This window comes from Elephantulus edwardii, unplaced genomic scaffold (assembly GCF_000299155.1).
Source record: "Elephantulus edwardii isolate Elephantulus edwardi_28Jun2011 unplaced genomic scaffold, EleEdw1.0 scaffold00255, whole genome shotgun sequence".
Classification (NCBI taxonomy): domain Eukaryota; kingdom Metazoa; phylum Chordata; class Mammalia; order Macroscelidea; family Macroscelididae; genus Elephantulus; species Elephantulus edwardii.
The window spans coordinates 3,665,511-3,677,171 of NW_006400005.1; the positions used below are offsets into that span (position 1 = coordinate 3,665,511).

The following is an 11,661-nucleotide window of genomic DNA, read 5'->3' on the forward strand; positions in this document are numbered from 1 at the left end:
ACCATGGCCTGTATCAGGCGCACCTTAGTCTCCAGAGAGTCACCTTTGCTCTTGAGTAATTTAGAGAGGTCCCTAACCGCAGACTTTCCCATCGCAATACATTTTTTTATTTCCTGGCTACTGGTGCCAAGAGTGTATCCTAGTTGCATGTTTTCTAAGATTGGCTTGTTTATTCTTCTGGTGTTACGTGATATAGTCACCAAATATTCTTTGATAACATTGATTCTAATGCATTAATTCTTTATTTGCATTATCAAACTTTTGAGTGTAGAAAATAATTGACAAGACCATGGCTTGTGTCATATGAAAATGGGTTATAACATTTATATATTCATTTGTTACAACTTTGAAGAGCTCTTTTGCAGCATATTTGTCCAATGCACTAGAACATTTGACTTTTAAAAAATTTTATTTTATTAATTTTAATGAACATTTACACAGATTGGATTTCCATTCATTCAACACTTTTCTCTCTGCCCACCCCTCTCCCCCTGTTTGCTCCTCTCTCTTTGAAAAGTAAAAGAAAAATTCTTTCACTGGTATACAATCCCACGGCTCCAAGTACACTCCACTATGCAACCTTAATTTTGGACTCTTCTGAACATTTGACTTTTTCCCCTAGAATATTTGACTTTGTTTCCATGGATGTTGAGCTTTGATACAGGTGCAATGAACTATTTAGTGACTTCAGTTTTCATCACTCACTCATATGTGTCTAGTAGGAACCGATTCATACCTAACCCTCCAGGGGCTTTTCAGGAGGCTGTAAATGAACTAGGAAAATTGCCTAACTTCCTCCTACAGAGCAGCTGGTGGATTTGATCCTCCAGGCAAGAGAGGTACCTCCTTTGGGTTAACACTATCACTCTCTCTTCTGTTACACTCCTGAAATCTGCAAAACTTGATGACAACACAGAAATTTTTTAAAAGTAGAATTTTATACATTGATTAGGAAGATGTGAAATATCTTTGACCTAAGCAAGAGGCTGCGTTGTAATCCCAAAGGCTCAAAATTTGAATCTACCAGCTTCAGAGAAGGACGGGCAATCTCCTCCCATGTAATTACTGCCTCTGAAAACCTTCTGGAGGGTCAGCTGTGGGTCAGTTCCTAACACCACCACCATACAAAGGAACCTTGGTTCCTCGTACAAATTACTTTGATTGTCATTTTTATTGTCTTTAGTCATTCGTCCAATACAGAAGTTGTGTTTTCTGTGTGTCAGGCACAGTGTTAGTATTGACAGGAGTTTTACATTCTCATAAATTCCATCCAAATTTATACAGTGCAAATTTGCTACATGAGTAGTTTAGACTGGTAGCTTAGTGGTAAAGAATTGTGCTGCCAATGCAAAGGTACATGGTTCAAAATCCACCAGCACTGTGTGGGAGAAAGATAAGATGGGATATCTCCTCCCTTGTATTTACTACCTCTGAAAACCCAGGGTCAGCTAGGGGTTGGCACCAACTTAATGGTACATCACCACAACAACATAGGTATCATATGGCTACCAGGAGACATTTAGGAAGAAGGTATTAAGAAAGCATCTAAGTGTGAGTTAGCAAGCTCAGTAAATGTAGGAGAAATAATAGACAAAGCTTGATCACCTTTGCCTGCAATGAGCACTCTCACTGCACCTTTACCAAAACATATCTGGTCTTTTGGCAGACCATGAGATAATCAGCATTTTCCTCCAAAACTGAAGCTCAAAGATATCAATTCTTCTATCATCCTTACTCATTGCCCAACTCTCAGATGCATATAGCAAGTGACTGAAAAGATCATGGCTTGAATCAGGTGCAATTTAGGCTTCAGACTGACATCATTGCTTTTTAGTATTTTGGAGAAGTCCCTGACAGTGCACTAGCCCAATGCAATACATCTACTGATCTCCTGACTGCTGGTGCCAAGGGTAATGATTGTTGATCCAAGCAAGATGAAAATAATTGGCAACGTAAGTCCTTTCTCCACCTTTCATGATGTTGTTTATTGGCCCAGTGGGCTTGGTAATCTGCCTCTTTAAAGATGCTAGTCAAGAAAATCCTATGGAGCATCTTTACTCTGTAACTTGCAGAGATCCTATGAATCATGGGCCAGTGTGAAAGCAGCCAACCAGCACCACCTGCTTGCCAGTGGCAGCACCTATGGTATGATGTGCCCACACTTCATCATAGCCAATTGATGTGGTCAGGTAGGGAGTGTTTTTGCACTTTAAATGAGTTTTTTCCTTTTACAACGTCATCAATAGTTGGCTGCTTGATTAATCATGATGAAATTGTTGTTGTTGATTGCCATCAAGTCGAGCACAACTCATAGTGACCCTATGAACAAAAGGCCTGAAGCCTTTATATATCATCATTTATCAGAGTTCATAGAGTTTCCGGAGGCATGTTGTTTAGGAAGTGGAAATAAAATTAGAACAACAAATAAATATGAAGGACCCAAAATATTCAGAAACTAACTCTTGGATAAAGCACTTACTTAGCTTCTCTGTGTGAGTGAAGGAGACAACTCCATGCCCGTAGGTCCACATCCAGATCTTAGCCACCACACTTAACACCTTGAGTCATCTAACATCCCTTCACCTCATTGTCTCCTCTGTAAAGTAGAGCTAATAGCACACTGTCCCACAGGGTGGTTTTGAGGCCTGAATTAAATGTCCTTGACCGTAGAACTCACACAGTGATGATTAGTATGGAGAGTTGTCATGAGATCAACTTACACGAATCAAACAAATATAAGATCTAGAAGATAGTATGTGTTCAACAAAAATATTATCTAAGCTATTTTGTATTTCCCCATATCTTGAAATCACATGTTTCTGACACATGACAAAAATAATAGATCTGTTTGAATTGTGGTGCTTGAGGAAGAGTATTGAACATACCATGAACTGCTAAGGAAACAGATAGTTCTCCCTGGGAAGGGTGAAACCAGATTGCTCCTTTGAGACAAGAATTTTGAAGGTCCGTCTCACATACGTTGGGCATGTTGCCAGAAGAGAATAGTCCTTGGAGAAGAGCATCATGCTTGGAAGGGTGGAGGGTCAGTGAGGAAGAGGAAGGTCCTGCATGAGATGGATTGACACAGTGACTATGGCAGTTGAACCAGGTGTGTCAGAGATGGTGAAGTTGGCTCAATGAAGGGCAAGGTTCAGAGTTGTAATTCATAGGGTCACTATAGATTGTAGTTGACAGTATATAATGACAGTAGCATGTGACTGTCAAGAAACTGTTTGTATTAGGGAAACTATGAGTGTGTAAATACTCTTTATAACCTAGTTGATAAATAGTTACTTATATTCCAAAAGATGTAGAATCATCCTAATAACATTATTCAGAATTGTTTAACATTTCACCAAATCAATTGCTGTAGTAAATAAAATATTTTCTGATTTCAACTAAAATTGACTACCCTATAAGACCTGTAGTAATTTCTTCCCTTATGAATGACATTTGGGAAAAACAAATAACAACAAAAAACCCCTAACAACCATTCTCATACTGTGGAGTCTATTTTGACCATAGCTCCCCTGTAGGATGGCCTAATTGGTTTCCAAGGCATTAAATCTTAACAGGGTCAAACTGTATCTTTTTTTCTTTTATGGAGCATCTGGGGGTTTCAAACTGCTAACCTCTCAGTTAACAGCCAACTCTTAACCCACTATGCCACTGATGTCTTTAAAGAAACAAAAAGTGCTGAATATTGTGTAGTTTTCCAAAAGTACATCAGGGTTTTATTTGCAAATATACATGCATCTTTAGAGAACTCACATACCAAATTTGCTAAGTTATTAATAATTATTCTACTTTCTAGATCTGAGAAGTAGTCTTATTTTATTTTTGTTGCTAAATTGTTTGCATTGGAATGAAATTCTTAAACTAGAAAACAGAAAACAATCAAATGTACAGATTACAAATTTTGTAGTGTTGTAGTATTTTAAAAAATAAAAATCTAAATGTCTTATGTAAACTTAATGTGAAATATTAAACAGATTTGAGGAGCTCTGCTCGGGTGGTATAATCCACAGGGAGTGAACAGCTAACCCAAAGGCCATATGTTTGTGGTGATTTGAATCCACCAGTGACTCCATAGGATGGGCAGTCTCTTCTCAAGTGATCTACACCTCTCAAAAATCCACTGGTGGTGGTCAGCTATGCATTGATTCTGACTCAATGGCAAATGAGGTTAGTTGAGTTGTTGGAGTAGCAAGTATCAGACTGCACTGCTGCTAGTCAAATCAATCCCAGTGATTTTTATTTTATATATAAATTCACTTCAATCTTTTCTTCATTTATCATGATACTGTTAATAAGACCAGTTGTGACGATTTTTGTTTTATGTTGAGGCATAAGGCATACAGCTGGCTGTAGTCCTTAAATTCTGTCATTTTGCATATTGCAGGATGGTGGTAGTTCTTCCTCCAGTCCTGATGCTGTGTTATTCTTCGTATGGCCCATTATCAGGTTATTTTCTCATTGTACATAATAAATAAATAAGGCAAAAGGATACAAGGCTGACATGTACATACCCTGATTTTAAATAAAGGCAGTGTTTTGCTTCATTGTATACAGGGTTACCAGGGAGCTCTGGTGCTACACTCTATAGATAAATTATGCTGCTAATCCAAAGGCCATTCTTCTCTGGCAGTTCAATTTTTTTTTTTAAGGCACAGGGGATAAAAATGAGCAATCACCTCTTGAGCAGGTTGTAAGCTACCAACTAAACCAGTGACAGTGAGTGAGTGAGTGAGTGAGTGAGTGAGTAAATAGGTGGTTTAAGCTTTACTGGCTGATAAAATACATGAATGTTATATGTAACACAATATAAATATACATTAGAAATGTATACAATGCAATTATAACAGTAGTTGTACCTGGTAAGAAACAGAGGATTAGGTTGGGGAAGAAAAAGGGAGACCTCAACTTTATCAAAATTTTATAGATATTTGGTAAAACCAAATGCGCATGTGGTGGTGGTGGTGGTGGTGGTGGTGGTGGTGGTGTACCCTCAAGTCAGAGCAAACCCATAGGTGACCCTCCAGCTGGTTTTCAGAGGCAGTTAATCGCATGCAAGAGACTGTCCATCATTCTTCTGCAGAGAAGCTGGTGAGTTTGAACCACATGTTTTTGGGATTACATACAGTTTCTTACCATTAGCCCACCAGAGCTTCTATACTCAAATAAGTATTGTTGTTTTGTGCCATTGAATCACTTGTGACTCATAGTGAACCTATGCACAACATCTCTAAACTCTGTTCTATCCTGAGCCAACTTCATCATCTGACACACCTATCCTTATTATCCCAGTCACTGAATCAATCCATCTCACCCAGGGTCTTCCTCTCTTGCATTATCCCTCCTCTCAAGCATGCTGTCCTTCTCCAAGGACTGGTCCCTCCTTTCAACATGACCAAAGTATGTCAGGTGAAGCTTCAGAATCCTTGCCTCCAAGGAGGAGCCTGGTCTCACCCTCTCTGGGACAAACCTGTTTGTTTTCTTAGCAGTCCATAGTATGTATATCCCATACTCTTCTCCAGCACCACAGCCTAAAGGCATCAATTCTTTTCCATCTCTATATTCAATGGCATCATATTGGTAGCTTAAAATTGACCATGGATGGAGAATTTGTACCATCAAAACTGGTCAGTGCGGTGAATCGGGTCTTTGGAGTGGTGGCGAGTTGTTAGACATTCACCTGAATGTTATAGACTGCATTCCTCTCATTGTTCTTATTGTTGTATGTTTTGATAGTTGTTTTCACCTCCATTACATACTACTAACATTGTATAGGGTGTGACATGAAATTCTGATGTCTTTTAAGAGGAGTCCATAGGTGCTATAGTCTACTGCTAACAGAAAGTTTGATTATTCAGAGGCTACTTGGAAATAAAAGAGCTAGTGATTGACTTCTGAAAATCAGTCACTGAAGGGACACAGTTCTACTCTGATATATATACAGGGTCACCACAGATGGCATCAACTCAAAGACAACCTGATTGTGTTGAGTTTGGACTAATCACAAAATGAGAAGTGTAGTGTTTATTGAATCAGTATTCACTTTATTGGATCAGCTAGTAAAGCTTTAAGTAGGTTATTAACAAAACTGGTTGAATTTTAAGGACAAAAATATTGGATGACAGAAAGTAGGAAATTTGCCTCTGGCATAAACTGATGCCTCTGGGTATAATATGGCCTCTGGGCATAATACTTCAGGTAAGTATTTGAAATTTAGGTTGTATTAATTAGAGTTAAACTAGAAGAAAAATTAGTATCCATTTGAATGTAAACATGACAGTTTATTTTGTAGATTCTAGGTACTTACAATGTCAGAGACCACTATAGATATTGTTGTGTACCATCTAGTCAGAACTGACCCATAGCTGACCCTCCAGTGGATTTTCAGAACACTAATGGCTTGAGAGAAGATTGCCCATACTTTTCGTGCAAAGCATCTTGGAAAATTTAAACTGTGTGCCTTCAGGACTGCAGTGCAGATCCTTACCAATAAATCACCAGAGCTCCCTCTAAGATGATTAACTTTTCCAATTTTTGGAGGAAGGCCGTGAGTTTTTAAGAGCAAGTCTTGGGTTTGTTTCTCAAATCATTATACTTCTATTCCTGATTTCTATGCTTTGTCTTTGGATAATGCTTTGTCATTTGTAGGTGCTGATAAATGACTGTAAAACTATTCAGTCACAGGATTTGTGTCTTCAAATCATCCACACGATACTTTCTGTAGATAAGTTTAAAATAAACAAACAAAACACCTTGTCACTATCAAGTTAGAATCAACTCCTAGTGGCCCTCCACTGCATTGTACCCGCTGTGATTGTGTGGGAGGAGGCTTTCATCATTCTCCTGAAGATCTGCTCATGGACTGAAACTGCCAGTAAAATGGACCTTTGGGTTAGTACCACATCTCTCTATGGATTACATCACCAGAGCTCCCTTTTATATCAGTAAGAAATAAAAATTTCAACTTAGTAAAATATTATGTCATTTTTCATATGTTTATTTGATTCAGTTAACAAACTTTTAGGGACGTACAATAGGAACATAAACATAACTTCTATTTATTGAGGGAACGCTGATGGCTTGGAAGGATCAAGGGACAGCACAGAACAGGAAGACCGCCAATGAGATGGATTGACACAGTAACTGGGGTATTGAGGGTAGGTGTGTCAGAGTCAGGGAGATAGGCTCAGGATAGACCAGGGTTCAGAGCTATTGTGCATAGAGTCACTATGAGTCACAGGCAGCTTGACAGAACTTAACAACAACAGCAACAACTGATGACATACTGGTAAAGAGTCATGCAGCCAAGTGAAAGGGAAGATTCAAATCTACCAGCTGTTCTAGAGGAGGAAGATGGTCACATTCCTCTGAAAATCTCAGTTCTAAGTTCTTTGGGGTATATTCCTAGGAGAGGAATAAATGGGTCTTTTGGAATTTCTATGTTCAGCTTCTTGAGGAAATGCCAAACTGCCTTCCATAGTGGTTGTACCATTTTACAATCTCACCAACAGTGTTTGAGAGTTCTTATCTCTTTACTTCATCTCCAACATTTACTGTTTGCTGTCCTTTTAAATTTTGCCACTGCTACAGGGGTGAGATGGTATCTCATTGTGGTTTTTATTTGCATCTCTCTGTTGCCAGTGATTTTGAGCATCTGTTCATGTGTCTGTTGGCCATCTGAATATCTTCCTCTGCAAAAAGTCTTTTCATGTTTCTTGCCCATTTCGTAATTGAGTTATCAGTCTTTTTCTTGTGGAGGCTCTATAGGATTCTGTAAACTTTTGTTATGAGACTCTTGTCTGACATGGTATTGCCATATGCTTCTTCCCAGTCATTAAGTTTTATTTTCACTCCATTGGAGAAAGTTTTTTCTGCACAATAATTTAATCTTCAGAAAGTCTCATTGGTCAATTTTATCCTCTCCTAGTTGTTTATTTCTAGCTGCATTTCACAGCCTCTCTAATCCATGGACAAGGCCTTCAAAGCTTGGTCCTAATTTGTCTTTTATAATCATGTGACTTTGGGCTTTACTTCTAGATCTCTGATCCACCTTCAGTTGGTTTTTGTGTATGGTGAAAGGTGGGGATTCAGCTTTCTGCAGGTAGCAGTCCAGCTTTACCAGTACCATTTGTTGAAGAGGATATTATTTTCTCATTTGATAGATTTTGTTTCCTTGTTGAATATCAGTTGACCATAGATATATGGGTTAATTTCTGCATTCTATCTCCATACCTTTTGACCTGCAGAACAGATCATTCAAGAGGTTGGACTTTAGGAGTAAGAATGTGGCATCAGGATTGAAGGAAGACTTATCAACAACCTGTGTTATGCACATGACAAAACCTTGCTTTCTAAAACTGAAGAGACATGAGGCATATGCTGTAGGTCAAAGTCTGTAGTCTTCAATATTAAATGAAGCTTAACATCAGGAAAACAGAGATTCTTACCACTGTGCCTATTGACAGCTTCATGATGAACAAGGAGATTGAGGTTGTTGCTAACTTCAACTTGCTTGGTTCCTTGATCAACAGGCTTGGCTACAGCAGTCAGAAAATCAAAAGAGGAATTGCTTTGGGAAAGTCTGCTGTCAGGAACTTCTCTATAGTACTGAAGAGCAATGATGTTAGTCTGGAGACTAAGGTGTGCCTAATTCAGGCTATGGTCTTCATAATTACTTGTTAAGCATCCAAGAGCTGGACACTAAGGATGATAGACAGATCAATGTCTTTGAGTTGTGGTGTTGGAGAGAATGTTGAACGTACTATACCACGGTGGATTGCTTGGAGAACAAACAGATCTAACCTGGAGAGGGTGAAACCAGGCTGTTCCTTGGAGGCGAGAATTTTGAAGCTACTTCTCACAATACCTTGGGCACTTTGAGGGGCTTCTCCTTGGAAAGGGACATCATGCTTGGAATGTTGGAGAGAGAGCACAGAAGAAGAAGAGCCAGGATGAAATGGATTGACTGAGTGACTAGAGAAATGGGATTAGGTTTGTAGGAAACAGTGAGATTGGCTCATGATAGGGCAGGTCTCAGAGCTAATGTATATAGGATAGGTATGAGTCACAGGCAACTCAATGGCACACAACAACAACAATAAGGTTACTATGAGTCTCAACGCAATGGCAATGATTTTTGTTTTATAAAAAATAAAAATCTGCTGGTATATATCACACTGGGGCTCTGATGGTCTACTGGATAGAGTTTCACTAACTCAGTGGCAGAAGGTTTAAATCCAACAGCTGCCTCAGAGGAGAAAGGTGAGCAGTCTCCTCCAATGCAGTTTACAGCTTCTGAAAACTAGCTGGAGGGTCAGCTATGAGTCAGTTCTGAATTGACAGCACATAACAACTAATATATAGTATGGAAATATTCTCGACACATGGACAATAAGAATATTTTAATATATTTTGTAGTTTCTTCAAACACTATAACTACTTTCTAAATATGGTGTCATCATCCAATACTTTATTAATTATTTTCTTATGTAAGCTCAATTGATCGAGTAAATTCATTGCTTTATATGTAGCCTGTTAAAATGTTTTCAGGAGTTTACAAGATAGATCTCTGTGTTCCTTGAATAAAAAGTAAAATAATTCTTTTTAAAAGAAAATCAGTACATGAGGTTCAAATTATATTACCAACTGAATATTCAATAATCATTCACAGTGTTTCCTAACATCTTCTCTATGAATAATACATGTGGGTTGTTATGTACTGGCAGGTTTTCAGAGGGAGTTAATCAGTTGGGAGGAGATTGCCCATCCTACTCCTGGAGCATCTGGTGGCTTGAACTGTCTTCCTTTGGGATTGCAGTGCAGATACTTGCCACTAGGCCACCATACATACAACCCATAATTTAATAGCATTGCTCACAGATTTAATCACTTTTTCATAATTATGCTTTTAAAATATTTCTATTATACAATCTAAATAACATACCAACATTTAAGATATTTATAGCAAAAAAATTGTGAAAAATTAACTTCACACCATTTTATATAGCTAGTATTCTCTGTAAATGCTGCTGTATATTGTATTTCCTGTAAATCTGTTGGAATATAAATGGCAAATGTTGCATATTTCTCTTCTCACCTAGGATTGCCAAACCATATTTTAGTTCACTTTTTATATGAGATTGATTCCAAGTACTTAAAAAAAAAAAAGAATTTTTCCTGGATGACTTTTAACTATTTTATGACCTTCAAGGGCAATAAATTTCAAATTTTATGGTTTGTGTATTTGAGGGATATATATTTGTAAGCTCAAACATATTGTTTCCTGCAGATACTATATGCATCCATTTATAAATTCTTTTACTGTATTGATTTTTGGTTTTTTTAATCTTTTCTGCTCTGCTATTTTTGTTGTTGTTGTTGTTGTCATGTACCATTGAATCTGAACTAATCCACAGCTGCCTGTCCAGTGAGTCTTCAGGGGTAGTTAATCACATGTGAGGAGATAGCCCATACTTCTCCTGAAGAGCAACTGGTGGATTCAAATCAAGTACCTTTAGTTTGGCTGTTCAATTCCTTACCACTGGAACACCAAAGCTTCCTCTTCGCTGCTTTGATTTTACAGAATTTCATTCACTGTAAGCATAAATACATACATACATACATACATACATACATACATTCATTCCATTGAGCATACTTGTAATTGGTGCTTTAAAATCCTTTATCTTACAGTTTGATCTGTTACATCATATGTTTGGCTCTTGTTGAGTTGTTGGGTTTGGGTTTTTTCCCTTCAAAATAGAGGACTTTTCTTCGCCTCTTTTTCCAGTAATTTAGCATTGTATTCTGGGAATTTTGAAAGGTATATGGTATAGACTCTGGATTCTTTTATATCATTCTAATCAGTCTTTATGTTTTAGTTTTAGCAAGTGATTAGCTTGATCAGACTTAAAGTGCAGACTGTCCCAATAGCAGTCGTCGATGTCTTAGGTCACAGTTGAGCTTGTCGGACGGTGTTCTGCACATGCCTATTTCAGCCATCAGCCAGAGACTTGGGCAAAGTTTACATTCAAAATTTGAAATAATTCTTCTTGGACTTTCCACTTTTCTGTAGTTCCTCTCTTACTTTTCAAGCCAAAAATACTTAGTTTCCATTGGAAAGAACTGAGCCTGTTCAAGAGTAAAACTACAACAACCTGAAACTTGATCTATGCCGGTCACCTCCTCAAGTTTTCATTGCCTCCAAAAATACTTCTACTTTTGTTCATTCTACAGGGCCCTTTAGGTAGATTCGTTGCTTGAGGGTTTTTGTTTTTGTTTTAATTTTTAAGGTAATTTATAGTTGTCATTTTTCAGAAGTTTCAGTTTATTAGTAGAAACTTCTTTTTTTATTATTATTAAATTTTATTAGTTTTAATGAACATTTACAGAGATTTTGGGTTTTCATTCCTTCATTGTTGCAATGTTATGTCCACTCTCCTCCCCAGTTCGTTCTTCTTTCCCCCCACCCACCGAATGTCTGTTTTAATTGTCCAATTGCCACAGTGCTTGTCAAAGCCAGTTCTGATTAATCTCCTTTGTCACTGTGTCCCTTGCCATTCCCTATCACTCCTCCTTGAGAGAGACTTCACCCTGATTCATAAGGAAAAGGGGATGGCATATTCTCTTAGCTACTTCCTGCTGAAA

General features: G+C 37.9%; 1 protein-coding gene across 5 annotated transcripts in view; it reads left to right on the top strand.

The window, feature by feature from the left end:
* The window catches only part of KCNQ5 (potassium voltage-gated channel, KQT-like subfamily, member 5), a 997,522-nt gene that overhangs the window by 356,451 nt on the left and 629,410 nt on the right, over positions 1 to 11,661 (top strand). The window lies entirely within an intron of this gene.